At 33.3% G+C, this 26,971-nt stretch overlaps 2 protein-coding genes across 3 annotated transcripts in view; one reads left to right on the forward strand and one right to left on the reverse strand.

The window, feature by feature from the left end:
• The window catches only part of trioa (trio Rho guanine nucleotide exchange factor a), a 573,337-nt gene that overhangs the window by 321,763 nt on the left and 224,603 nt on the right, over window positions 1-26,971 (reverse strand). The gene's annotated exons all lie outside the window — the stretch shown is intronic.
• The window catches only part of kcnq4 (potassium voltage-gated channel, KQT-like subfamily, member 4), a 115,229-nt gene that overhangs the window by 1,870 nt on the left and 86,388 nt on the right, over window positions 1-26,971 (forward strand). The gene's annotated exons all lie outside the window — the stretch shown is intronic.

Genomic DNA, 26,971 nt, shown 5'->3' on the forward strand with positions numbered 1-26,971 from the left:
AATGTTGATAATACATCCAACTGTAAATATCATTCATAGTTTTTCTATAGTTTCACTTTATAACTTATATATCCTGCACTTGCTGCTATTGCACTCCTGATTAGACCTAAGCTGCATTTCGTTGCCTTGTACTTGATAATAACAATAAAGTTGCAACTAATCTAATCTGATCTAATAGCACTTTTCACTATAATTATTATTCCAGAGCAGCTTTACATAAGGTGTATGCTATTACATACAGTCAAAATCACGGTGTACAGAATAGGGTGGACTGTGTAGTTAATCAGCATTAATACAATATATAGTGTATATATATATATATATATATATATATATATATATATATATATATATATATATATATATATATATATATATATATAATTATTATTATTATTATTATTATTATGGGAAGAATAGCCACTACCTATGTAGTGGCTAATGGGGATTCTGATAAACAAAATTAAAAAATATGTAGTGTCTTTTTTGTACAAAGGTGGTGTCTATATTGTGTATAGTACATTTTCAGTGAAGTGATCTGGTCTTTACAATAATTTAAAACAATTTAGTTCTTAATTTAGGATAGTTCAAACAAAAATACTAATTATGTCATCATTTGCTCACCATGTTTACTTGTTTCAGACCTAGTAAGTCCCTTCCTTTTGTTTGCACAAACACTCAAATGTTAAAAACCTGTAACCATTGACTTCCATAGTATTTGTTTTTCCTACTATGGCAGTGGTTTCCAGCTTTTTTTAGTGTTTAACAGAAGACAGAAATGTATAAAGGCTTGGAATATGGCTGCCCAATATATTGTTTTAATATTTCATTGTGCAAATCGGCAATAGTCACATTTCTTGGGATTATAGTTGACTAGGAACCACAGTTCAGATTCAGAACACACGTGATTTAAGAAGTCATCACAATGTTAAACCCAAATAGAGTGAAAGATTTTCATTTGCACGTGTTTTTAAGGCTGTGTAAGATTTCAAGCAAATTGAAAGCAATACATTATAAAGTTTATTGTATTTATTTCTACAGTTGAAGTCAGATTTATTAGCCCCCCTGTTTATTTTTTCCCCCAATTTTTGTTTAACGGAGAGACTATTTTTTTCAACACATTTCTAAACATAATAGTTTTAATAACTCGTTTCTAATAACTGATTTATTTTATCTTTACCATGATGACTGTAAATAATATATTACTGGATATTTTTTTAAAACACTTCTATACAGCTTAAAGTGACATTTAAAGGCTTAACTGGATTAATTAGGTTAAGGTTAGAGTAATTAGGAAAGTTATTGTATAATTATGATTTTTTCTGTAGATTATCGAAAAAATATATAGCTTAAAGGGTCTAATAATTTTGACCTTAAAATTATTTAAACATAAACATAATAGTTTTAATTACTCATTTCTAATAACTGAATTCTTCTATCTTTGCCATGATGGCAGTAAATATTAGACTAGATATTTTTCAAGATACTAGTATTCAGCTTAAAGGTTTAACTAGGCAAGATAGGGTAATTAGGCAGGTCATTGTATAATGACGGTTTGTTCTGTAGACAATCGAAAAAAAATTGCTAAAGGGGGCTAATAATATACCTTAAAATAGTTTTTTAAAAAAATTAAAACTGCACTTTTTCTACCTGAAATAAAACAAATAAGACTTTCTCCTGAAGAAAAAATATGATCAGACATACTGTGAAAATTTCCTTGCTCTGTTTAACATCATTTCGGAAATATTAAAAAAAGAAATAAATCAAGGTGGGCTAATAATTCTGACTTCAACTGTATGATGATTACTACAGTGCTATTTTAGATTTGATTATTAAAGTTCTGTACATGAGTACTGTTAGAAAAGTATAAAGCACTGCTTATTTAATTTGTATCTTTGCTTGTAATTTGTTTATTGTATTTTGTGTTGTTTTACCCCCTGCAAATGTGAGATTATGAATTCCTTCCAAATAGAGTTAAATTAAGCGTGAAATTATATTTATATTGTAATAAATATGACAGATAAATGAAATATCACAATTAGGGCTGCACAGTATATTGTCGTTTCAGCATCGATATCGCAATATATCTCGTTGCAGTATGTGCAATGTTTAGTTGGTATTAAATTTGAGCAGGAGTTAACCATAAGTATAAGTGTATTACGTGTTTAAGGACTGTGATGTGTGAATTGGGTGCGCTAAATTGTCTGTAGTGTATGAGTGTGTATGGATGTTTCCCAGAGATGAGTTGTAGCTGGAAGGGCATCCGCTGCGTGAAACATGTACTGGATAAGTTGGCGGTTCATTTCGCTGTGGCCAGTGGCCACCCTGGATTAATAAAGGGACTAAGCCGAAAAGAAAATTAATGAATGAGTCATTTTTTAGTATAGTGTTATTTTACATTTGCTTATTCAATTGCTGTACCTTAAGACCTTAAAGCACTGTTTATTTCATTTGTGTCTTTGCATTAGTGCTTGAAATTTGTATTTTTTTAATGTAAATTATTCAATCTCCTCCAGAATCATCCCAATCAACGTGAATGAATGAATTACTTCCTAATAAGAGCTATTTAAGCAATCCGGTTCAATTGTATTTATATCGCAATGTACAGTTGAAGTTAATTATTATTAGCCCTTCTGTAATTTTTTTTTCTCTTTTTAAAATATTTCCCAAAAGATGTTTAACAGAGCAAGGAATTTTTCCCAGTATTTCCTATAATATATTTTTCTGGAGTCTTCAGCTAGAATAAGAGCAGTCTTTCATTTTTAAAAAAAATTTTAAGGTTAATATAATTTGCCCCCTTAAACAGTATATTTTTTGATCGATTTGTCGAATTACCCTAATTAGGGCTGTGCGATTAATCGAGTAGCAATCGCAATTGAAACGTTGCGATTAGCTGATTGCAAGAGGCTGTGATATGAAATATATAGAGTTGAGTTCAAAATCATTAGCCCCGCTTTGAATTTCTTTTTCTTTTTCAAATATTTTCTAAATGATGTTTAACAGAGCAAGAAAATTTTCACAGTACGTCTAATAATATCTTTTCTTCTGGAGAAAAACTTATTTGTTTTATTTCGGCTAGAATAAAAGCAGTTTTAAATTTTTTAAAATCATTTTGAGGTCAAAATTATTAGCCCCTTTAAGCAATATTTATTTTCGATAATCTACAGAACAAACCACTGTTATACAATAACTTGCCTAATTTCCCTAATCTGCCTAGTTAACCTAATTAACCTAGTTAGGCCTTTTAAATGATACTTCAAGCTGAATACTTGTATCTAGAAGTCATCATGGCAAAGATAAAATAAATAAGTTATTAGAAATGAGTTATTAAAACTATCATGTTTAGAAATGTTGAAAAAAAAAACTTTTCTCTGTTAAACAGAAATTGGGGGAAAAAAATAAACAGGGGGCTAATAATTGTGACTTCTACTGTATGTAATATTTCATTTTCTTTGCCCAGAGCAAATGTGTGACTACCGTCTGTGTGTGACATTATTACTAGCCAATTGAGTGAGCACAATTTTGTTCTGCCCAATCAGAATTGCACAACCGAACTATGCAAAACACCCACAGCAAAAAACAATAGAACATACAGGAATGGGCGGACAATTGGGATAATGCCGTCTGCTGCTTCAGAAGCATTAATAGACAAACACATCAGTAACAGGACATCAGTAATATGAGAATATCTTGGTTTCAAAGTCAGACCCCAAACAAAAACAGGCAGTTTTAAAGAGCTGTCCAGAATTGTTGCCATGGCTTACAGATTATTGAACTGTAGCATGACTACAAAATTAAATCACAAATCAAATCACAATTGCCATATCTGTCAGAAAAATCGCAATTATAGTAGATATTTTTCCCAAATCGCACAGCCTTAACCCTAATTAACCTAGTCAAGCCTTTAAATGTCACCTTAAGCTGTTTTGAAAAATATCTAGCAAAATATTATGTACTGTCATCATGGCAAAGATTAAATAAATGAGGTATTAAAACTATTATGTTTAGAAATGTCTTGAAAAAAAATCTTCTTTCTGTTTAATAGAAATTAGAGAAAAATATACAGGGGGGGCTAAAAATTCAGGAGGAATAATAATTCTGACTTCAACTGTACATTGCAAAAAAAATAAAATATTGTGCAGCCCTGGTTTGCACCTCCTAGAGGATGAATAAATAGTGAGAAATTAGTCATTTCAGGGTGAACTGTCTCTTTAATGACTGCCACGTAATTTGGCGGCCCACCTGCCACGCGCTCACCTGGAGCCACCGACAGTCTCTAATTCTGAACAAGCTGACTCCTGATATTTTCCTATTAGGTGACCCTTCCAATAGACCGTATCATTTCAACATCAGCCAAGATTGATTTTCATCTCTCACAATTGGATTAAATTCCCATGCTGCATTCTTTCAGCAAATCAAGTTTGCTTGAGCGGCAGAGCGCAGTTTGACATTTACAGATGCGTCATTATATGGCTTTGAACTGTTAGATGCTTTGGGATGCTCTATAAGACAGCACATTATTAAATGTTTTATTCATTGTGTTGCCAACTTAAGCAGCGAAGTATGCAGTACCAGATATAGAGCATCCTAACGTTGACATTTGTTTATTCATAGTTGGTTATTAGCCCATTTCTCTTTGGATGAAAGTATAATAGAAGGAATAATACAACGTGTCATTGTTGCTGACAGGGCATGATTTACTGTAGACATCCATCAGAATGTCATGCAGTGTAACAATATCACTGTAAAAAGTATTACCTAGATCTAACTTATAAAAAGTGAGACAAGTGGCTACGTCGGACGTTTTAGATTGGGTCAACTTACAGGCTTTTTTAAGGTTTTTTAAACACTGTAACATTGCTTAAAAGAAATGCAACAAAATTAAGTTGATCCAACTAATATTTCTAAAATTACTCAAGTCAGATAAATTTATTGTTTTTTGTTAAAGCTACTTTCGCTATTTTTCCTAATACTGTCACTTTTAATCGTTAGCATTAGCATAAACTAGCGTTGGTTAAGTATCGTTAGCCAAGAGATGCAGCCTTGATCAAACTTGCGAAGTCTGAACTTACACGGAGAAGATTCAGGACTGAACTGTGTGTGTTAGGCTACTTAATATTGAGGAAAAGCCCCAATCAGAGAGGCGAATGTCTGCAGCCCCGCCTCCGTTTTCAGATGTCTCCGTCTTTCCCCATCCACACTGAGACGGAGCAGCAGCGTTTCAGAATGAAAACGGCCTCTCCAGCGTTTTCGAAACGCTCCGTTTTCGGCGCTCGAGAACTCCGGCGTAGTGTGGACGGATGGCATAACCGTAGCAAAACTTATGCGTTTTCAAACTAAAACGCATTAGTGTAAACGGGGCCTTAGCTTTCCATGTAAGAGCAGTCTACCTCACGTTACAGTACAATTTGCAAAGCTAAAACTTCACCTGCCCAGCGAAGTCAGCGGTTTAGCATTACTTAACCAATCATTCGGCTAAATGTGCTACTTACTGTGTTAATCTGATCCGCTGCTGCAAGCAGTTAGTGCCGACCATTGAAGATGCCGCATCTGCCTGTGTGATTTTTGAACGATTAAAATCACGTTTGATGAACAGACCTGCCACACATCCACAGCTGCTCTAATAAATTTTCTGTCAACTCACTTTTTATAACATTTATTGTACATAATAACCACTTACAAAAATCTACTCAAATAAATTGCAGTAGTTTTAATAAAAATAAACTGTTATATAAAAACTGATATGTTTTAGGTAAAGAGGAAGCAAATTTATATATTTTTTGGTATAAAACAAATAAAATTCACTAGATTGCAATTATTTAAATAGTTTCATGCCATATTAAAAGACCCAAAAATACAAATATATTGTTATTTTTAGGGGTGACACATTGGCTCCGTGGTTAGCACTGTTACCTCACAGCAAGAAGGACGCTGGTTTAAGTCCCGGCTGGGCATTGTAAAACCCAACAGTCAACTTTATCAAATGAAATGAGTGTAGTTAACTCAAAATTGACTGAAAGTTAATTCTACTCATTCAAAAAGAGTGTTAAAGGAAATGAGTTAATTAACACCTCATTACTTCAGCTTAAATGGAGTAGGTTCACAGTTATAGATTACTGTTTTTACTCAAATGCTTTGTTGCAATCGGTTTCCTTAAACGGTTTGAGTTGCCTGAACTTGTTGGGTTTTATATTGGTTTTATATTGTTCAGTTGGTTTGAGTTCTCTTCATTTATTGGATTTTACTGTGCTTAAATTGCTTTGTTTACCTAAATGGGGTAAGTTCACAGCACTCATTAGGATTAGTTTTTGAACTTAAATGATTTGTTGCAATCGGTTTCCTCAAATGGTTTAAGTTACCTTAACTCTTTGGGTTTTACAGTGTGTGAACACCCACAAACCCACGGCAACACGGGAAGAATACGCAAAATCCACACTGCTCAGCAAAAACTCAAACCAGCAACCTTCTCGCTGTGAGGTGACTGTCCTAACCACTGAGCCACTGTGGTGCCCCAGAATGACTCAACATGTTTAAAAATAATGATATTTGTCACATTTGCTGAAACAATGCAGCACTTACTTTGTTTTCTGTCGTTATAAAATCACTTTTATTCAGGATCTCATCTCTGAAATTGATTTGTTTTTGTTTAAATTTGGCCTCTGGTCTTACAACATTTCAGAAACCGTACTGTAATAATAACTTGTTCTTCTGCTGACTTTCAGTTTCTGCTGACATTACTAAATCCTTTTAAACATTGTTTAGGAAAATCAGGCTTTATTTTTGATACATATCGCCCGCTTTCCACATGCTAATCAATTTCCGTTTGATAAAATCAAGATCCACCCTACATTTTTTCACTTAGTGAATATCCTGTTTCACTCTGTCATGCTACACTCTCAGAAAAAAAGGTACACGGTCTTACAAATAATGTTCCTTAAGGAACATTTTTGTACCTATGTAAAAGTTGTACCTTATATGGTAAAGAAAACACCTCTTATGACACTGTTCTGTACCTTTTATGGTACAACTGATATGAAGATACACAATTGTTCTCATAAAAAAGATACATAAGTGTGCTTTACTACAATATCTATAAACATAAATATGACTGGAAAGGGAAAGTGATTTTATGAATAGTTTCCATGTTAAAACGTGAATCATCATTTAAAAGCATATTTAAAGAAACTCATAAACATTAATTACTAAGATCTATAAAACAAAACAACTGGTGAAACAAAACTATAGATATTGTAAACTAAACATTTAAGGCTTTTTTTGCTTGCCACTATACGTACATGAGCTGGCAAAAGTCCTGCATATGCAAAGTGTTCATGCAGACATTGTAGTATTGTAAAACTAATCAGACATTGTGCATATCTCGTTACAAAACCTTTGCATAATTCAATTTCAATTTTAAAATTAAGTAAATTAAATTTACTTTTTAGTGATTACAGATATTAGGTATTGTGAGAAAATTGGATAAAAAATGTTTTATATTGTACATAGGAGAATGCAAAATATAAATTTTTTGATTTATGTTAAAATATTTTTTATTCTTTATTGTAAATAGAAAAGGTGCATTTACACAAAAATAAACTTTTTAAAAAACTTTTTTTTTAAATCTATTTGATGTTTCATATTTAATGAAAATAAATTGATGCATTTTGGATGAAGCAAAAGGCCTTTAAATAGTTGTTGAAGTGTCTTGTCACTTTAGTGGTACCCTCATGGATCAGATTTGTACCTTTGATTAAGGTACAATTCTCTATCTGCAGGTTTTACAAACCAAAGGTACATTTTGGTTTCCCATGGTACAAATCATGTCCTTAAAGGAGCAAACTGCAATGGTACACATTTGTTTCTTTGTCGTAAGGTACAATTCTGTTCCATATAATGGTACAGCCCCAGTGACAAGGGTTTGTACCTTCTTTGGTACAACATTGTGCCGTTTTTTCTGTGCGTGTATGATAGTAAATGTGATTTTAAAAAATCTAGAAAACACACTTTTTTTTTCAAATATTTCCCAAATGATGTTTAACAGAGCAAGGGATTTTCACAGTATTTCCTATAATATTTTTTCTTCTGGAGAAAGTCTTATTTGTTTTATTTCAGCTAGAATAAAAGCAGTTTTAAATTTTTTTAAAGACTATTTTAAGTTCAATATTATTAGCCCCTTTTAGCAAATTTTTTTTTCGATTGTCTACAGAACAAACCATCATTATACAATTACTATACAATAACCTGCCTAATTACCCTATCTTGCCTAGTTAAACCTTTAAGCTAAATACTAGTAACTTAAAAATTTCTAGTCTAATATTTACTGTCATCATGGCAAAGATAGAAGAATTCAGTTATAAGAAATGAGTTATTAAAACTATTATGTTTAGAAATGTTGAAAAAAATCTTCTTTCCATTAAACAGGAATTGAAGAAAAATATACAGGGGGGGCTAATAATTCAGAAAGGCTAATAATTCTGACTTTGTATTTGTGTTCAAACTAAGCTTGAATTGTTTTCATTAAAACTAGACAATCAAGTTATTTTGGAATTTGCAATTAGATTGTGGTTGAAAACACAAAGCACTCATTAGGAGATCAGTGAGTTATGATTTGGCTTGAGTTGTGCTTTCTAGAGAGAGGGAGATGAATGACTGGCGGAGGTATGACAGACTCTGATAAGCTTGTAAACTCTCGCTTTAATGGCTCGCTATATAGAACTAATAATCATGGAGAGGATGAAAACGATGTGCTGTAGTGATAAAAATCAGCCCTATTGCAAAGAAATCACATTACATGAAATAAATACAGCAGAATGTCAATATGATCAAAGCTGGACGCTAATTTAAAAAGATACCTTGCACCTGAATTCTTTACACAGAGCTGAAATTCCAGGCACAGGTCGTCTGCATCAAACTACATTTACAAAAAGGATTTTACATCCATAGACGTGTCTACTTTGAAAATAAGTGTGTACTTAGATGCTTAAAGTAACTATAATAAAATAACTAAAGTAAAATGTTGAAATATTTACTTAAATATAAACTTATTTGGTTTATTTTAGAATAAACTAGAATAAACCCTTTTTAAACCGTTTTACGGTCAATGTTATTAGCCCACTTAAGCATTAATCTCCTTTGGCTTAATTCCTTTTTTAATCAGGGGTCACCACAGCGGAATGAACTGCTAAGTTATCCAGCAAATGTATTATGTAGTAGATGCCCTTCTAGCCTCAACCCAGTACTGGGAAAAAAGAAAATAAATGAATAAGTCAACCTGATAGAAAATCCATTGATTATACTGGTTTTCAAACAAACAACAAAAAATTCTAGCATAAAGGTTTACGTTCAGATAAAAAATGTACATGCTATAATATTTTGGTGTGTTTATATTCAAAATTCAGTTTCAAAAGTGTGTTTGAAATGGGGGGGGGGATGTATATTTTAAAAACGCTTTTGAAATATTAATAACTATAATATGATTATATATTTATGCAAGGAGTATTAAATGTTGATTATTTAAATAAAAAAATATTGTAAAAAATAAAGATGTATCTTTGAGGGTTTTGCAGATTATGAGTATGTTATGAGGTTTAAATATATATTACAACCTTTATTTTTTTAGGGAAAATTCTTGTCTTGTGACACACTGGTTAGGGTAATTTCTGTTTAGTTTAGGAGAAAATTGAGTAAAAATTTTATGAAATTCATACAAACTCCCCTTTCTTTCACTATTAGGGTAGATTAGTTAACATTTTTATAAAAATATATACAGTTGAGGGTAAAATTATTAATAAATAATTGTGAAACTTTGTTTCTTTTTCAAATGTTTCTCAAGTTCTGTTTAAAGAAGAAAATATTTTTAACACACTTTTAAACATAATAGTCAATCAAGTAAAAAAAAGCTAAATATGTTTTTAAAATGCATATTTTTTATTACAGCCACATAAAAAGTAAATACTCAAAGAAATTTCCTTGCTCTGTTAAACATCAAATATTTGGAAATAAATATAGCTTTTAAAGGTCCGTCATCTGTGAAGTGCTTTGAAATGTGCATTTTTTATTCAGTGTTTCACAATGAAGAGTGGGTGGGCCAAAGAGTAGCTCCTCGCCTTTTTAAATGAACAGCCAATAGTGTTTGCTTTTTATCACAGCTCTACCAGAGTGGTTAATTTCGAGCGCATCAAATAAAAAACAAATGAGAAGTGTCTTGAAGGGGTGGGGCATGTCAGATGCTAGAGATAATTTGATTGGTCAAGAAACATGAGTATGAGTGGACTTAATAAATGTATGTAATGTAAAAATGTATTCATTTAGACGTAAGTGACACACTACAAGCTTTACATGTTTATATCAGGTTTATATCTTCTAAACGCAAATGTCACTGTTGTCACTTTGTCACTGCTATGGAGCACACTACACTCTCAGAAATAAAGGTACAGGAGCTGTCACTGGGGCAGGACCTTTTCAAAAGGTACATATTTGTACCTGAGAGGTCCATAATGGTACTTTAACGGTACTTTTTAGGTACATTTGAGCGCTAATATGCACCATTGAGGGACCATTATGGACCCCTCAGTTACAAGTATGTATCATTTAAAAAAGGTACTGCCCCAGTGACAGCTCCTGCACCTTTATTTCTAAAAGTGTAGATTATAGATATCCTCAAAACTACTGATACTAACATCTAAAAAACTTTTTTTTTTTCAAAATTTTACGAGATTTTTCATAACAATTTTGTCTTCATCTGAATACAGTCTGTTGAATGCAAACACTCTGGAGTGACAGTGAAAATGAAGATGAGCAGCATTTTATAAAAAATGCCATTGTCTTTCTCTCTGATCTCCCGTGAATGAAATACAGTGAGGAGTTATTAACAGCACCTGAAGTGTCAAGGTTATGACTCTCAGATTTCAAACACTAGTGTCTAATTCTCTATAGAGCCTCAGCGTGTGGCATGTGGAGAATGTCAGTTCTGCCAATGTACTGCATGCATTTCTCACTTTACTATGTGTACAGTATGACGTCCCAGAACAGCTATCATGACACGCACATCAATCTACAGGTGAAGTCAGAAGTATTAGCCCCCCTAAGTTATAAGCCCCCCTGTATATGTTTTTCCACAATTTCTGTTTAACGGAAAGTTTTTTCAACACATTTCTAAACATAATAGTTTTAATAAGTGATTAAAAAAAGTGATGTTCACATCAGACGTATAAAGCTTTAGCGCGAGTGATTTACATAATAAAGAGGAAATGAAGCACTCAGTCAAGTTTACATTATTATGTAAATAAAATTCCACTTTAATGGAAAAAAAAATTATATATATATATATATATAAAAAATACATATATATATATATATATATATATATATATATATATATATATATATATATATATATATATATATATATATATATATATATATATATATATATATATATATATATATATATATATATATAACTTGATTAATGTGACCATTTAGAAGAAGTGGTATATTTTGCTATAGATTTTTGACCTAGGGTGCCCGCCATCCCGCAATGTCGCTGTGTCTGACGTCATGGGGTTGGTTCCGTTCACTCGGCTGAACAGATACAGTAGAAGTAATGGACTAAACACAGAGACTGCAAAGCCTAAATTAACCCAATGAGTGAAGTTGTGGGCATAGAGCTGGTACAAGTACAAGCATCTTATGTGGGTCTAATATAAAAATATATGTTTATTTTATTTTAATTTTTTCCCCTTTTAATTACTGATCATTTCATGCGCTTTGGTCTGCTCTCTCTATTAGTGCATATTCACTACAAAGAAAAGCATTTTTTGATGATGCCATGTCATCAGGTGAGTTTTTAATTCAGAATTTTGGATATTTTAATGAAAAAAAATTCACATAGTGTACTTAGTACAGCAGTGAAGTGAAAATACTTAGTTACTGTTCACCATTACATTCCAGTTCGTAAGCTTCATAAAATGGAATAATTCATTTAAAAGTGCTTGTGGAAAAGACAAGAGCTCACAAGAGATGCATTTGTGTACCCATTGAAAGGGAATCGCAAAGATATAATGTAACATTTTTGTAGAGAGTATAAAAATACTTAAAAAATGCATGTTAAAGGCACAGTATGTCATTTTACCACTAGAGGGTGCATATTCACAACAAACAAAGGCATATTTTGATGATGCCATGTCATCAGGAGAGTTTTTAATTCTAAATTTTGGATTTTTTAATGACAAAATCGTATATATTGTGCTTTTAAGTACAGCAGTGAAGTAAATATACTTGGTAACTGTTCACCATTAAATTCCAGTTCACTCGTAAGCTTCGTAAAATGGGGTAATTCATTCAGTAGTGCTTGTGCAAGAGACAAGATCTCACAAGAGACTCATTTGTGTACTTTTAGAATGGGTACAGCAAAGATATATTGTACCTTTTTTCTGAGATACTTTTAAAATGCACGTTAAAGGCACTGTATATATATTTTTACCACTAGAGGGCGCATATTCACAACAAACAAAGGGGTATTTCGATGATGCTGTGTCATCAGGTGGGTTTTTGATTCTGAATTTTGCATATTATAATGAATAAATCTTACATATTGTGCCTTTAAGTACAGCAGTGAAGTAAAACTACTTAGTTACTGTTCACTATTACTTTTAAGTTCACTAGTAAGCTTAATAAAATAGGATATTTCAAACAATAGTGCTTGTGTAAGAGACAACATCTCACAAGAGATGCATTTAAATGCATGTTAAAATCAGATAGAAATAATAATGCATCTCGACTGATCCAAAAACGCATGTTAACACTTGGTGTAAAGAGCGAGACAGAAAGGACACCTGCTGAAACACATTCCTCTGCTGTGACACTGAGCCATTGCTAAGACACAGAGTTCAGCACAAACAGCTGCTCGCCTGTAAAATGTTTATGCACGGCACAGGATCCTTTTTCTCTCGCCCCTGTGTTAGCCCAGATTAAGACGTCTTGTCAGAGGGTAAATGTACAAGCGATCAGAGCGTTTGGCGTGATGTTTGTTGAGTTTGAGGTTGGAGGTGAGCGTTGGTAATGTATACAGCCGGATGGTTGGGATGCAGATGGAGGTTTCGCAGGCCGATGCCGACCTTTGCCTGCTTCTGTTTTCTATAGCACCACATGCTGTTTTCAACAATCGGATTCTTGCAAAGGTTTAAACTGGAGCTGTTAAACTAGAGGTGAACGCCACTGATCACTGTGGAAAACTTCTTCAGAGTCAAATACTGAGGAATTAGGCAATAATTGAGTGCTCATTTTGTTAGACAACTTTCTTTTTGTGTGAATGATCCACCAGATCAGATGATTCCTAACCCACTATAAAGAGCCTGGGTTTCTCACTACAGTCATCTTCGATTTGAGAAATCCCCCCTTCCACTTCCACTTCTCTACCTTACCCTTCATATGGCGGCACGGCGGCCCAGTGGTTAGCACTGTTGCCTCACAGCAAGAACGTCATCGGTTCTAGTCCTTTATCAGGAAGGTTGTCGTTTCTGTGGTGGAGTTGTCGAGATCTACCTGAGCTCAAAGCTCCCCTCTTGCCCTGCAAAGGGGAGGGAGCCCAGGCCTCAAGGACCTTTTGGGCTCAGGGCTCTCTCCCTGGAGAGCATGCCAAACATGCTTATAATCAATCATCAGCTAATGCCGAGTTCAGACTGCATGATTTTCAAAGTAGTCGTGTCACAGATGTTTTCACACTGCTTGACTATCTGGGCTTGCGTTTCGTCGCTGCTTTATTTACATTGCAAGATGGATCGGGGACAGGGGCTTTCACATTGCATGACTTTACTATAAGAAGAATCGCCGACAAGTTCGTCCAAACTACGTCTCACAGCCAAAAACACGTCGTATATCTTTTGTTTTTAACTACATAATGAGAAAGAAGCCTTTTATGGGCTAGAAAATGTACATATTTGCTCACCTGGGTTTATAAAGGGAATTAGCCATTTCTCCTCAACGTTGATAATAAACTAATTTCTTTCTTTATGAAACGTCAAACAGACACGGTTGCTCCTGAGTACTGTCAAACCTCCACTAGTTTTTCCTCCATTTCGTGGGTCCAAATGAACCGAAAATGAGCGCTTTTAACTTCTCCCGAAGCCTCACGCTGGCCTGCAGCAGGTATACACACACGCACACGCAAGTGAATGCCGCTCCCTCATTGGCTGTAAGCGATCGCCGATGTTATTTTCAGTCAAAACTCAATTCACACCGCATGATTTGAATCGCCGACAGCTCCAGATATTTAGCATGCCAAATATCTCGCAGGCATCGGCGACTCATCGGCAATTCCCTCAGATTACGTCTTTGATAGTTCATACAGTGTGATTGTCACTCACGCGCACGAGCACCGATTTGCCTGTGATTTCAGGCATTTGTCTGCGATTTCTCAAAACCTGTCGGCGAGCTAAATCGGGGCTAAAGGCATAAGTGTGAACTCTTGACAGCTAATTGCAACATTTTCATCAAACAAAAGATGACTCTTTTCTCACAATTGCAAGTTTAAAGGTTTCAACGCCAGAATTATGAGAAAACATTCAAACCTATGTCTGCATATGATGTTTTTTTTAAATATAAAATTGTTATTGTTATTTTTTCACAGTTTGTTTTTTATTTATTTATTACCTTTTTGTTACTTTGGTTTAAAACGATCAGTTACAATTTTATATTTAGCATTTTAAACTTTCTCAAAATGGCAAGTTTAAATTTTCATTGTCTCACTGGTTAGCAGGAAAAAGGCATCCGCTGCATAAAGCATTTGCCAGAGTAATTGGCAGTTTATACCACTGTGGCGACCCCTAATAAACAGGCAATAAGCCGAAGGAACGTGAGTGAGTTCTGAATTTGTTTTGTGAGTTTATAAGTCACAAATCTGAATTATATATAGTCGAATTCAAGTTTAAATGTATAATTCTGATTTGAATAAGTCTGAATTCTGAGATTGTCTTGCAATTCGAAGTATTTTTTTGCAGAACTGAATTCATGTCACAAATCTGAGAAATGTTTTCTTAGAACTGCAAGTTTAAAATGTGAATTCCAGATTTTATACTTTACTATTTGGAGTTTATATACTCTCTGTTCTGATTTTAAATCTTGATATTCAGATTTAATAGTTTCACACTTTGGACTTTTTGTCAGAAGCGCAATTTTGTTAATAATTCAAATCTGTTTATATAACTCTTTCTCAGAATTCAAGCTTAATCAAATTTTAATCTAATTTCTATCTTGTAATTCTCATTTCACATCTACAATTCTCATCTCACAGTTCTGATTTTATATTTCTGAGCATGTTTATATTTCTAGTAGTATGTACGTTTTTATTTTGCTGATTTATTATACAGTGGTTCCTCGTTATTCGCAGGTGTTAAATTCTAAAAAATACCCTGCAATAGGCGAAATCCTTGAAGTAGTCAGCTTTATGTTTCACAGATATGATAGATGTTTTAAGGCTGTAAAACCCCTCACTGCACACTTTATACACTTTTCTGAGTCAGACATTAACATTTTCACAATTTTCCCTCTTGTTTAAACTCTCTCAGGGCTCTATTTTAACAATTTAGGCGCAAAGTCTAAAGAGCAGGGCGCAACAGCATTAAGGGTCCGAATCAACTTTTGGGCTTTAAGGCGCATGGTCTTACAGGGTTGAGCCTATTCTCTTAATGGGTTATGTGTGTGTATGGAGAATAAAGCAAGCAGAGTCTCATCTCCCATTCCCTTTAAATATTTAAAGTGTAAATATTAAGAATTAAATGAATTTAATCCATTTTGGAATAAGGCTGTATCATAAAGAAATGTGGAAAAAGTGAAGTGATATGAATACTTTCCGGATGCACTGTAGTTATATATTCGACAAAAAAATAATAATAATAATAAAAAAAAAAAAATATATATATATATATATATATATATATATATATATATATATATATATATATATATATATATATATATATGTAAAAGCACAAATGTGAGATTGAGTGCAGTTACAAGCAAAAAAGTTGCAATTATATTTTTATGCTTTTATCAAACGGCAGAAATGTTGAAATCCGCATTCCTACATTGCATAATAATGACACAGCGATTGTGTTTTATCAAATCATGAGTGACACCAAACAAGAAGCAAAATATGAAAGAGAGAGAAACGGGCAAAAGTGACCAGGCCTGCATTTTTAATCTCCTTTAGGATTCAGTAGGTTTTGCAGTTTTACTTATTCTTTAACTTTAAGTAGTCAGCCAGAAATAACAGAGCTACTTCTCAAAGTGCTGTACGCTTGAGTTTGAGGGAAATAAATATATAATCAAAATCGCGCTCCCTCGGCACAAACACGGTGGACTTGCGTGTGTAAGAAATGCTTTTGTGCTCGTAGTGCTGTTCAATAATGCATTTTTGAAGCTTTTAAAGAAAATTACGCTGCAAATTCATTGGAAAGTCATTGATTTTTGGTGGCCTTGACCTTGTCCAGTGACCGGAGGAGCCGCCGAGGGGTTTTTTGGGATACGCTGCATTAAGGATGGCTGATTTGCGCAATGCATTTGTATTAAAAAGTGCCTCAAAGCTTGGATAGTTTGTTTGTTCCACCTCAGCATGACGAGGCAGTGATTTAATACACATGCTTTAGAAGGCTTTTAAATGTAATGATTGCAGACAGTTTTCCAGTAAGCAGGGCGGTTATGATAAAGTGTGTGTTGAGTGATACCTTGAAGAGGGTTTCCTGTTTTGAGTGGAGCCCTTAATGTGAGATTTTAAAGTTTTTTAGTTAGTATTTTAGCATTTTTTCCTATTTATATGTTTATTTTTAGTTTCTGTTTTGCATTTTTTCCATTTCCTTTATTTTGGTTTTGATTTATTTGTATTATTTGTTTTGGTTTTCAATATTTTTTTCGGAATTAGTTTTTTATTTTGAGATTTGATTATCAGTTTTAAAAACATTTTTTTTTATTATTATGGTTTGGTTTTCTTAGTATTTTAGTTTTTCTTGTTGTTTTGGTTTGGTTTTGCCTTTTATTCTGTAATATTTAACTTTCAATATTTATTGTCTTTGTTTATTGGTCTATTTCATATTTTTATTAATATTTGATTATTTTAAGTGTATTATAGATTAGTCATTAACAGATTTGTTATGTGTTGATTTTGTTTTGAGTTTTTTCAGGTTATTTATTTTGTTTATTATGTGTTTTTAATTTATTTATTCAAACATTACATTATTTATTATGTTTGTGTACTTTTTAAAATTATTTTAAAAAGTCTTTTTCACATTTTATTTGATTATTATTTGATTGCTTTAAATATATTAGATATTAAATATTAGTCATTGGCTTAGACTTTTTCTATTAATTTTGCTTTGACTTTTTACAGTTTATTTATGAGTTTATTTACTGTCTTCTTAATTTCCTATTTGTACATATATATATATATATATATATATATATATATATATATATATATATATATATATATATATATATATATATATATATAGGTGCATTTAAACAAAACAGATTTATTGAAGAGATATATTTATTAAAATTATATTTTAGTCACCAAACATATTTAAAAATTGAAAGATAATACAGTTAAATTCAAGCCAAATATTGAAAAAAAGGCATTCTACAAAATTTGAACTATATTTTTCAACTTTTTTGCTTCTTTTGATTTTTCCACTTTTTAAATTATTTATTTACCTGTTTAGCCTTTTTTCTATACTTAATTTTTTTCTGTTAATTTAGTTTTTACTATTTTTCAGTTTGTTTGTTTGTTTGTTTGTTTATTTATTTATTGCATTCTTATTTATTTATTTATTTATTGCATTCTTATTTATTTATTTATACATCTCTCTCTCTCTCTCTCTCTCTCTCTCTCTCTCTATATATATATATATATATATATATTTCCTTCAGCTTAGTCCCTTTATTTATCAGGGGTCACTACAGCAGAATGAACTGCCAACTTATCCAACATAGGTTTTGCACAGTGGATGCCCTTTCAGCTGCAACACAGTATTGGCAAATACCCACAATCAATCACTACGGCCAATTTAGTTTATTCAATTCACCTATAGCGCATGTCTTTGGACTGTGGGAGAAATCGGAGCACCCGAAACCCATTCCAACATGGGGAGAACATGCAAACTCCACACAGAAATGCCAACTGTCCCAGCCGAGGCTCGACCCGGTGACCTTCTTTCTGTGAGGCGATTGTGCTACGCACTGCGCCACCATGCGGCCATCTGTCATGTTCATCTTTTATATGTCTGTTTACATGTTGTACAAATGTCAAACCAATGTCCAGATTCCAGCAGACAAACGTCCACCATCTCTCAAAACAACAGCCAGGCCTTATATGAGAGCCAGCGCTTAAATCCTCATCATTTATAGATGAAGCACTGAGATAGATGCATGCATTTCTTTCACACCAGTCAGGAGATCAGCCAAAGATGGATTTGGTCTAGACTGGAAGTCAGGCTGTTCCACTGAATGCTGTGGTGTTTTCTGGATTATAAACCACATGGTGATCCATCACTGTCTCAGAAATGTTTACAGAATGTAGAGTTGAAATCACACTTATCAGCCCTTCTGTAAATGTTTTTTTTCTTTTTTTTTTTCGATTTCAAATATTTCCCAAATGATGTTTAACAGAGCAATGCATTTTTCACAGTATTTCCTATAACGTTTTTTCTTCTGGAGAAAGTCTTTTTTGTTTAGCTAGAATAAAAGCAGTTTTTAATTTTCTTTTGACCCCCCCTAATAATGCTTGATCCCTCCTGAAAGACGTGAAAACAACAGGTATGGGGGGTCAGTACTCTAAATCAGCGGTCCTCTAAATCAGTGGCTGTATATTTTTCTGCTTAGCATATCCCTTTAACCTGCTCGTGACCAAAGCGTATAGCCGTGTTTTATTGGTGGAGCGTGTAAATTCTGCCCCATTAAAAACAGCCAATGTTTATTTGGTCGTCGTTCTCGTTTTCATCATATGCTTGAGCGGTGGATTATCTCTGTAATTTGACTGTAATAAGGGGAATTAGGTGGAAGATGATGCAGAAATGTCTCTCAGGAGCGCGTTTGTGTTGGATTGTTGAGTATTTTTGAAGTCTGGCTTCACTTTAAGGGGCAGTTCGCCTAAAAATGACAATTAATTTACTTACACTTTGCTTGTTTTAAAGCTGTATGAGTTTCTTCTGTTGAACACAAAAGAAGATATTTTGAAAAATGTTGGAAATCAGTAACCATTGGCTTCCAGTGTACTTGTTATTTCTTCTATTGAAGTCAATGGTTACTGCAGGGATGTCAAGCTCAATTCCTGGAGGGCTGCAGCTCTGCACAGTTTAGTTCCAACTCTATTTAAACACACCTGATCAAACTAGTCCTTCAGGCTTGTTTGAAACCTACAGGTAAGTGTGTTGGTGCAGGGTTGGAACTAAACTGTGCAGGGCTGCGGTTCTCCAGGAATTGAGTTTGACATCCCTGGGATACTGGTTTCCAACATTCTTCAAAATATCTTATTTTGTGTTTCATAGAAAAGAAAATTCATAAAGGTTTGTAACCACTTTAGGGCTTATTTGTCTATATCAGGGGTGTCCAAAGTCGGTCCTGGAGGGCCGGTGTCCTGCAGAATTTAGCTCCAACTTGCCTCAACACACCTAAATGGATGTTTCTAGAAAGCCTAGTAAGATCTTGATTAGCTGACTCAGGTGTGTCTGATTAGGGTTGGAACTAAACTTTGCAGGACACCGGCCCTCCAGGACCGAGTTTGGGCACCGCTGGTCTATTTCTTTAGGTCTTAATGCAAGCCTGAAGCTGTCAAGATTAAATGTAGACGTTATTTTATGTCAAATTTCCATGGTCTGGATTTTTTCATCTGTTTTGTTTATGGTAGTCTTTTTTTTGATCATGTTTCATGTAGTTTAGTTTAGTTTCTTTGCATTTCTACAAATTTTTTTTATTTAAATTGTGTTTTTTTCAATTTATATTTGTTTTAGTTGAGATTTGGTTAGTTTCATGAAATTTTGTTGAAATTTTTTCCAAATAACTTTGTGGCATTTTTTGACAATTTCAAATGTTATGTATTTAAAAATATTTTACATTTATTTTGTAGTCCGTTTTTTTTTTGTTTGACCTGTTTCAGTAAATGTAATTACTTCTTTTTTTTTTTTTGTCTTACGCAGACAAGTGATGCAATTTCGCAGGTTAGAGTTCACCAAGCTTGAACTTTGCAGCGCAGGGTACTGCGTAACTTTTTGCACGAGCTTGCGTTTCCAGTCTGATGCATTTGCGTGCGTATGAATGAAAGTCTATGGGGAGAAAAGTCAAGTGTGACCGCAGCTTAATATATCTGTATTTTTTATTTATTTATTTATTTATTTATTTATTTGTTTGTTTGTTTGTTTGTTTGTTTGTTTATTTATTTATTTATCTATCTACTTATTTATCTATCTTCTTATTTATCTATCTTCTTATTTATCTGTCTATTTAGATATCTGTCAGTTTATTTATTTATTTATCTGTCTGTTTATTTATTTATCTGTCTGTTTATTTATTTATTTATTTTTATTTTTATCTGTCTATTCATCTATTTATTTATTATTTTTTATTTATCTTTCTATTTATTTATTTGTATGTCTGTCTGTTTATTTATTTTTGTATTTATTTGCTTATTTAATTATTTGTCTGTCTGTTTGTTTATTTTTACGATTATTTATCTGTCTATTTATTTATTTATTTATTTATCTATTTATTTATCTGTTTATTTATTTACTTATCTATTCATCTATTTATTTATTTTTCTATTTATTTATCTGTCTGTCTATTTATCTATTAATTAATTAATAATTTTTTATTTGTTTGTTTATTTATCTGTTTATTTACTTTTCTAATTATTTATCTGTCTATTTATTTATTTTTGTTTCATGTGTTTACCAAACAGCCAAGGCTCTGGCAGGCGGTGCTGTTTTACTGTGGTGCTGTTATTTTCTCTGTCAGTGAATGCAGTCAGCAGATTGGGTTAAATGAGGTGTGTGCATGCAGGAAAGCTCTCTTTATCTACATTAGTTCACACTGTTTATTAAGGCTTTGAGTGACTTCATTACATCCCTTCCTCAGAGGTGGCTATAGATTACTGCTCCAATGAAACGTGTGCAGGCTTCTCTCTTTATTTTTGCGCTTCAAAAAAAAAAATGACAGTAATTAAGGAAAATCTGGTTTGCATCATGCTAATTAAGCTTCATTAAAATGGATGAGGTGATTTTGTAGGAATTGTACTTAAACAATTTGACCAATTCCAGACTCTATCACTCTCAAAAATGATTATTAAATTTGTGTATACCAATTAATGAGTGTTTTTTGACAAGGACTAAAAATAAAATAAGAACATTTTATAAAAAGGTTTGCATAGTTATTAAGCAGATTTCCTTTCACAGGTAAAATTGTCCAAAATCAAGATTTAACATTGAAAAATAAGACATTTAATGTCAATAAGAAATATGCTCTACTATAGAAACTGCGAAATAAAAACTAAGCATTGCAAAATCACTGAAATCTCTGTGAAAAACAAGAAATGCTCAATAAGACTGCAGGACAACAATAACAAAAGTGGTGGCCCTGGAGGCTTTCTGATGTATTTACTCATGTTTCACACTGATTATTATTATTATTTTTTGGTAGTTAATATAATTTCTTCTTTTTATGCAATGAGTATTTCTTGTCCAGTGGTTATCTGTAAATTTGGAAGTTTCTATTGTACTGCATCTTTTTATCTGGGTATTCTTTGTTGTGACTTAATCTAGTTTTTGAGGTGTGAATTGAAACCTTCTTATTTATGCACATCTCGATATAAGCCTTTTGCTGCGTCTCAAATGGCACACTATACACCATGCACTCATGCACTGTGTACTTATGTACTTACACACTCAACAGCATAGTATATGTATGTAGTGTCGTCCCAAATGGCACACTAATTTTTTTTGCCAAGCGGAAATTCAAACCGTTTCCCTGATGACGTTTGGCGGTTGCCAAATCAGTGAAATAAATGACCAAACCATCAATAATACCTGCCGTGAGTATAACCGCATTCGCCAACGGGAGGCGCTATAATCCCTCTTGTAGGAGAATTTTGCTTTCACAATCCAAAATAAATGAAGTTATCCAACATGTGCGCCTAATAGTTCCGCCATGTATGCAAACCTGCGGTCGTTGAGTGTGTGAAGTGTCCATCATTACACACAGTCTTACACCACCCAACCCGCTCCAGGCTGGCACGTTTAGTCAGAGGAGCGAGGTTTACCTTAACAGCACATACTAGCTGGCCTCCGTTACACATAAGTATGTGATTTGGGACACAGCTTTTGTTTCTCGTTCAGTCTATGTTAAAAAAATATGCATCACTTGAAAAAGACCTAATTTGCCTTACTTAATCCTAAGATGTAAAATAAGTCTCTAATGTGTGTATGTGAAGTTTCAGATCAAACTACACCATAAATTAGGTTTTATAACTCTTTGAAAATCCAAATTGTGCCATTTTTTGGTGACCTTTGCTTTAAATTCAAATGAGATTCTGACCCAGCCCTCTTTTAAAAAGAGGGTGGAGCTAAAAATGTCTATATGTTGGCATAGCAGCAGATTCAAAAACAGCTGCTTCTCACTGAGGTCTGTTTATGCTACTAAGGGAGAGATGGTCACTAATGAGCGGGGCTATATAAAATTCTGCGCTTCCCACCTCCAGATGCAATGACTTTTGGGACTTCTAGAGCGAGTTCAGCGCTCAAGTCTGCATCGGTGCATCCTCAATAACAAAAACACATCCGAGAACTTTCATCCGTTCTCCGTTCTTGTGGTCTTGAGTTTTGCAACTGAACTTTGGCGGATGATGATGCTGTTACACTAGAACACAAGGATGCAAGATCATAAAAGAACACATATTGAGAAACAACCAGTGTTTCTGCAGACACACAAAAATAGAATTACATTTTTACCACGAGATGCTGGTCATATTCACAGACTGTTGCCACACAAATTTTGCCACAAAATTAATGATAGTTAGCTCTTAAGAATGATGCAAAAGTACAAATGAGCTTGGGAATTTTTTTTTTATCTGATCAGAATATTGAGTTGCATGCTTATTCTGCAAACATTGTAGATGCAAACAGCTGGTGGACCACTGGTTTACATCAGAAAACTGAGAGGAAATTTGCAGATTTCAGTCCAGAGCTATCTTTAGGGTTTTGTTGTGAATGTTTTGACCTCCTGCAGTCAGTGTGTGTGTGTGTGTGTGTGTGTGTGTGTGTGTGTGTGTGTGTGTGTGCGCGTGTGTGTGTGTGTGTGTGTGTGTGTGTGTGTGTGTGTGTGTGTGATTTGATGTCTCATTCAGTAACTGTCACATTCTGCACATGGTGAAGCGTCCAGTTGGCATGAGCGGCTTTACTTTGGTGCCTGATAAATTTATACCAGGGTATTCAGTGCTAATTTTATGTGTGTGACGAGGGAGAGACATTTTATTTTTGTGTATCGTGTGTATTTTGATTTGGCATATTCTGGTATGCCATATATAAGGGTGATTGACAAGAATAACAGTTTGAGATCCTTTTATTTTTTTCGGTAATATTTAGAGTAAAGCTGTGTGTATGGTAGTATTAGTTAATGCTCAGTTTAGTTAACATAAAATAACAATGAGCAATGTTTTTTTCCTTCATTTTGTTTGTAATTTTTATAAATAACAACAATAAATAACAATAAATACAACGTAATTCACACACACACAGACAAATATGTATTAAATTTTTAATCTGTTCAATTTTTTTTATATTTCTTATTTTCAACAAGACTGTTTATTTGATTGATAATATCTTTGATATTTTGAGAAATTATTTATTTATTTTTAATTAACTTTTGTTTAAATATATTTGTAAATATATTTTTTCTTTAGATTTGAAAAAAAATATATATATATATTTTATCATTTAAAAAGCTAATTTTATTCAAAACATGTAATAATTGTTATTGATAATTTATACAACCACACAAAAGTCCTTTAATTGATATATATATATATATATATATATATATATATATATATATATATATATATATATATATATATATAATATTAGTATGATTTGATATTAATCAAAACTATTGCTATTTGTTAGCATTAAGAAAGGTAACATTGTGAGATGTTGTTGCATATTTTCAAATGTAATTTGTTCCTGTGATGTAAATAGTTAAAATGAAGAACAACGAATATGTTTTTAATAATTAAAAAAAGTCAAATGATTTAATAATTGGGGCAATGCGGTGGCTTAGTGGTTAGAACTGTCAGCTCATAGCAAGATAGTTGCTGGTTCGAGTCCCATCTGGGCCAGTTGGCATTTCTGTGAGGAGTTTGCATGTTCTCCCCGTGCTGGTGTGGGTTTCCTCTGGGTGCTCCGGTTTCCCCCACAGCCCAAACACATGGGGTATAGGTGAATTGAATAAGCTAAATTGTCCATAGTGTATGTGTGTGTGTAAATGTGAGAGTGTATGGGGGTTTCCCAGTACAGTTGCAGCTGGAAAGTAATACGCAGTGTAAAGCATATGCTGTTGGTGGTTCATTCTGCTGTGGCGACCCCTGATAAATAAAGCAACTAAGCCGAAAGAAAATGAATGAATGAATTGAATGAATTGTACAATCATTCAGTTTATACAATCATTGTTCATTTGTTATCTACCTTTCTATTTATGTGATGGCAAAACTCAATTTCTCTTAAATAACTTTCTCTTAAAATAAGCTAATAATTTAATTATTATCTGAATTTTAAAATATATATATATTTGTATGAAAGGGATTATTATTCAAAGGTTATTTTCTGCACCCATTCTCCTCAAATCTCTGTCTTATAATTCCTGTTTTAATATACACATCATGCTATTGATTCTCCAATATCTCATAGCTGCTGGTAATGCACCATGAGTCCATTTCAAGCAATATAAAGGTGAATGTAAAAGAGTTAAGCAGGAGCAGTAAAGCTGCGGTTCGTCCTTGTGACAGCAGCAGCGCCGGAGAAGAAGTCCTGATGTGGTGTATTCATTTCTCCTTTCGGGGCAGAAATGTCTCCCATGGGACGGCCTGTCTCTCCCAGGATGAGGCGCAGCGGGTTTTAGGTTTCCAGGATAATGACGAACCGTTCTCCAGCTGATAGTCTAGTGTTCGCTTTGTAATTTACAAACGCTGACTCAGGGTTAAGATTGTGTGTATTCTGCGCTTTGCTAGTGTTATTTTCTTCCCTGTGAATCACCGTGATTAATTGCTGTGTTAATCTAGCAAGTGCGTAAACGCCAATCAAATCACTGCTTTCGCAGAAAGTCGGCCGTGCTGAACTGTTTTCCAAGAGCGAGCAACAAAAGCACAAATCTGTTTATCAAATGCAGTATTGACACAGCATTGATGTAATTGAGCATCTATGTGAATCAGAGATCAGATGGTGTTTAAAAACAGAGCAAAAGTGCTTCACCAGTGTTGAGAGTAACGTGATCCTCAGCAGTGTTGATACCCCTCTAATCTACTGTAATCTCTGTTTATGTAATGTTATTTTTGTCAGGCTGGACTCTTCTGGAGCAGCTCTTTGACTGGGGCTTGCACTGTCAAAAATAAATCTGTAAAGTTAAAAAAAAAGATAAAAAATAGTTTAAAAAAAAGACTAAAAGGAATTTTACCGTAAAAAAACAGAAGGAACGTAATTAGTTTTTTACAGTATTTCATTCATTTGTAATAATACAAATGAAAAGTATTTCATAATTACAGTATTTCACAATTACAGTATTTAATTCATTTGTAATAATACTAGTGCTGTCAATCGATTAAAAAATTAACTGATTAATCGCACTTTAAAAAAATTAATTGCAATTAATCACATTTAAAAGACTGAAACTTGTAATTTTGGCTATTCAAATGTAAAATTAATGTAAAACGCAAGACAAAAACTATTTAAATTCAAAATATAATTGTTTATTAGAATTTTTGTTTAACTTGTAACACAGATTTTATATTTATTACAGAAATACAATTATTCAATTCAATTCAATTCAGCTTTATTTGTATAGCGCTTTTACAATGTAGATTGTGTCAAAGCAGCTTCACATAAATGGTCATAGTAACTGGAACAGTGTAGTTCAGGTTTTAGTGTTTAAGTTCAGTTCAGTTCAGTTTAGCTCAGTTCAGTGTGATTTAATCATTACTGAGAGTTCAAACACTAAAGAGCAAATTCATAGATGCGTAGCTCTACCAATCCTGAACCATGCGAGGCAGTGGCGACAGCGGAGAGGGAAAAAAAACTTCACCTGATGGGAGTGAAGAAAAAAAACCTTGAGAGAACCAGACTCAGTTGGACACGACCATTTTAATTTCTCCGCTGGCCAAAAGTCTTGTGCAGAGCTTCAGTCGCCGTGGTGGAGGCTAGAAGATATCCTCAGCGAAGACTCGTCTGTCCCTGGAGCGTCGCTGGAATCAGACTCATGTTCTCCACTTCCCATGACCATCAGCGCAGCAACCTAAATTATATTTACAATTATTAATTATATTAATAAAAAACAGAGGCATGTTAATGCTATTTGAATTTTAAAATAATCAATGCCAATAAAGAAAACACTGATTTCCAGTTTGGATTCTAAGTGGACTGCAAAAAATGCCAAAATACAGGAATTGCAGATATGGAAAATGGAAAATTATTGAATTTTCAAATATGTTTAAAGTGTTGAATACAAACAATTGTACTCATTGTAAAGTTGTGTTGCAGTGAGTTGAGAACATTAATTTTAAAGTAGAAACAATTTTGCTTAGTCCTACTTTACATTTAGCCAGTTGCTAAGACATTAGCAGGGAACAATGTGGACCTTTTCTTTTGAATGATGTGAGCTGAGAGTGTAACGCAATCTCACGGCAATTCGTACCTTTTTGATTTAAACCCAGTACTGAAAAAAA

This window comes from Danio rerio, chromosome 19 (genome assembly GCF_052040795.2).
Source record: "Danio rerio strain M-AB ecotype USA chromosome 19, GRCz13ab, whole genome shotgun sequence".
Taxonomy (NCBI): Eukaryota; Metazoa; Chordata; class Actinopteri; order Cypriniformes; family Danionidae; genus Danio; species Danio rerio.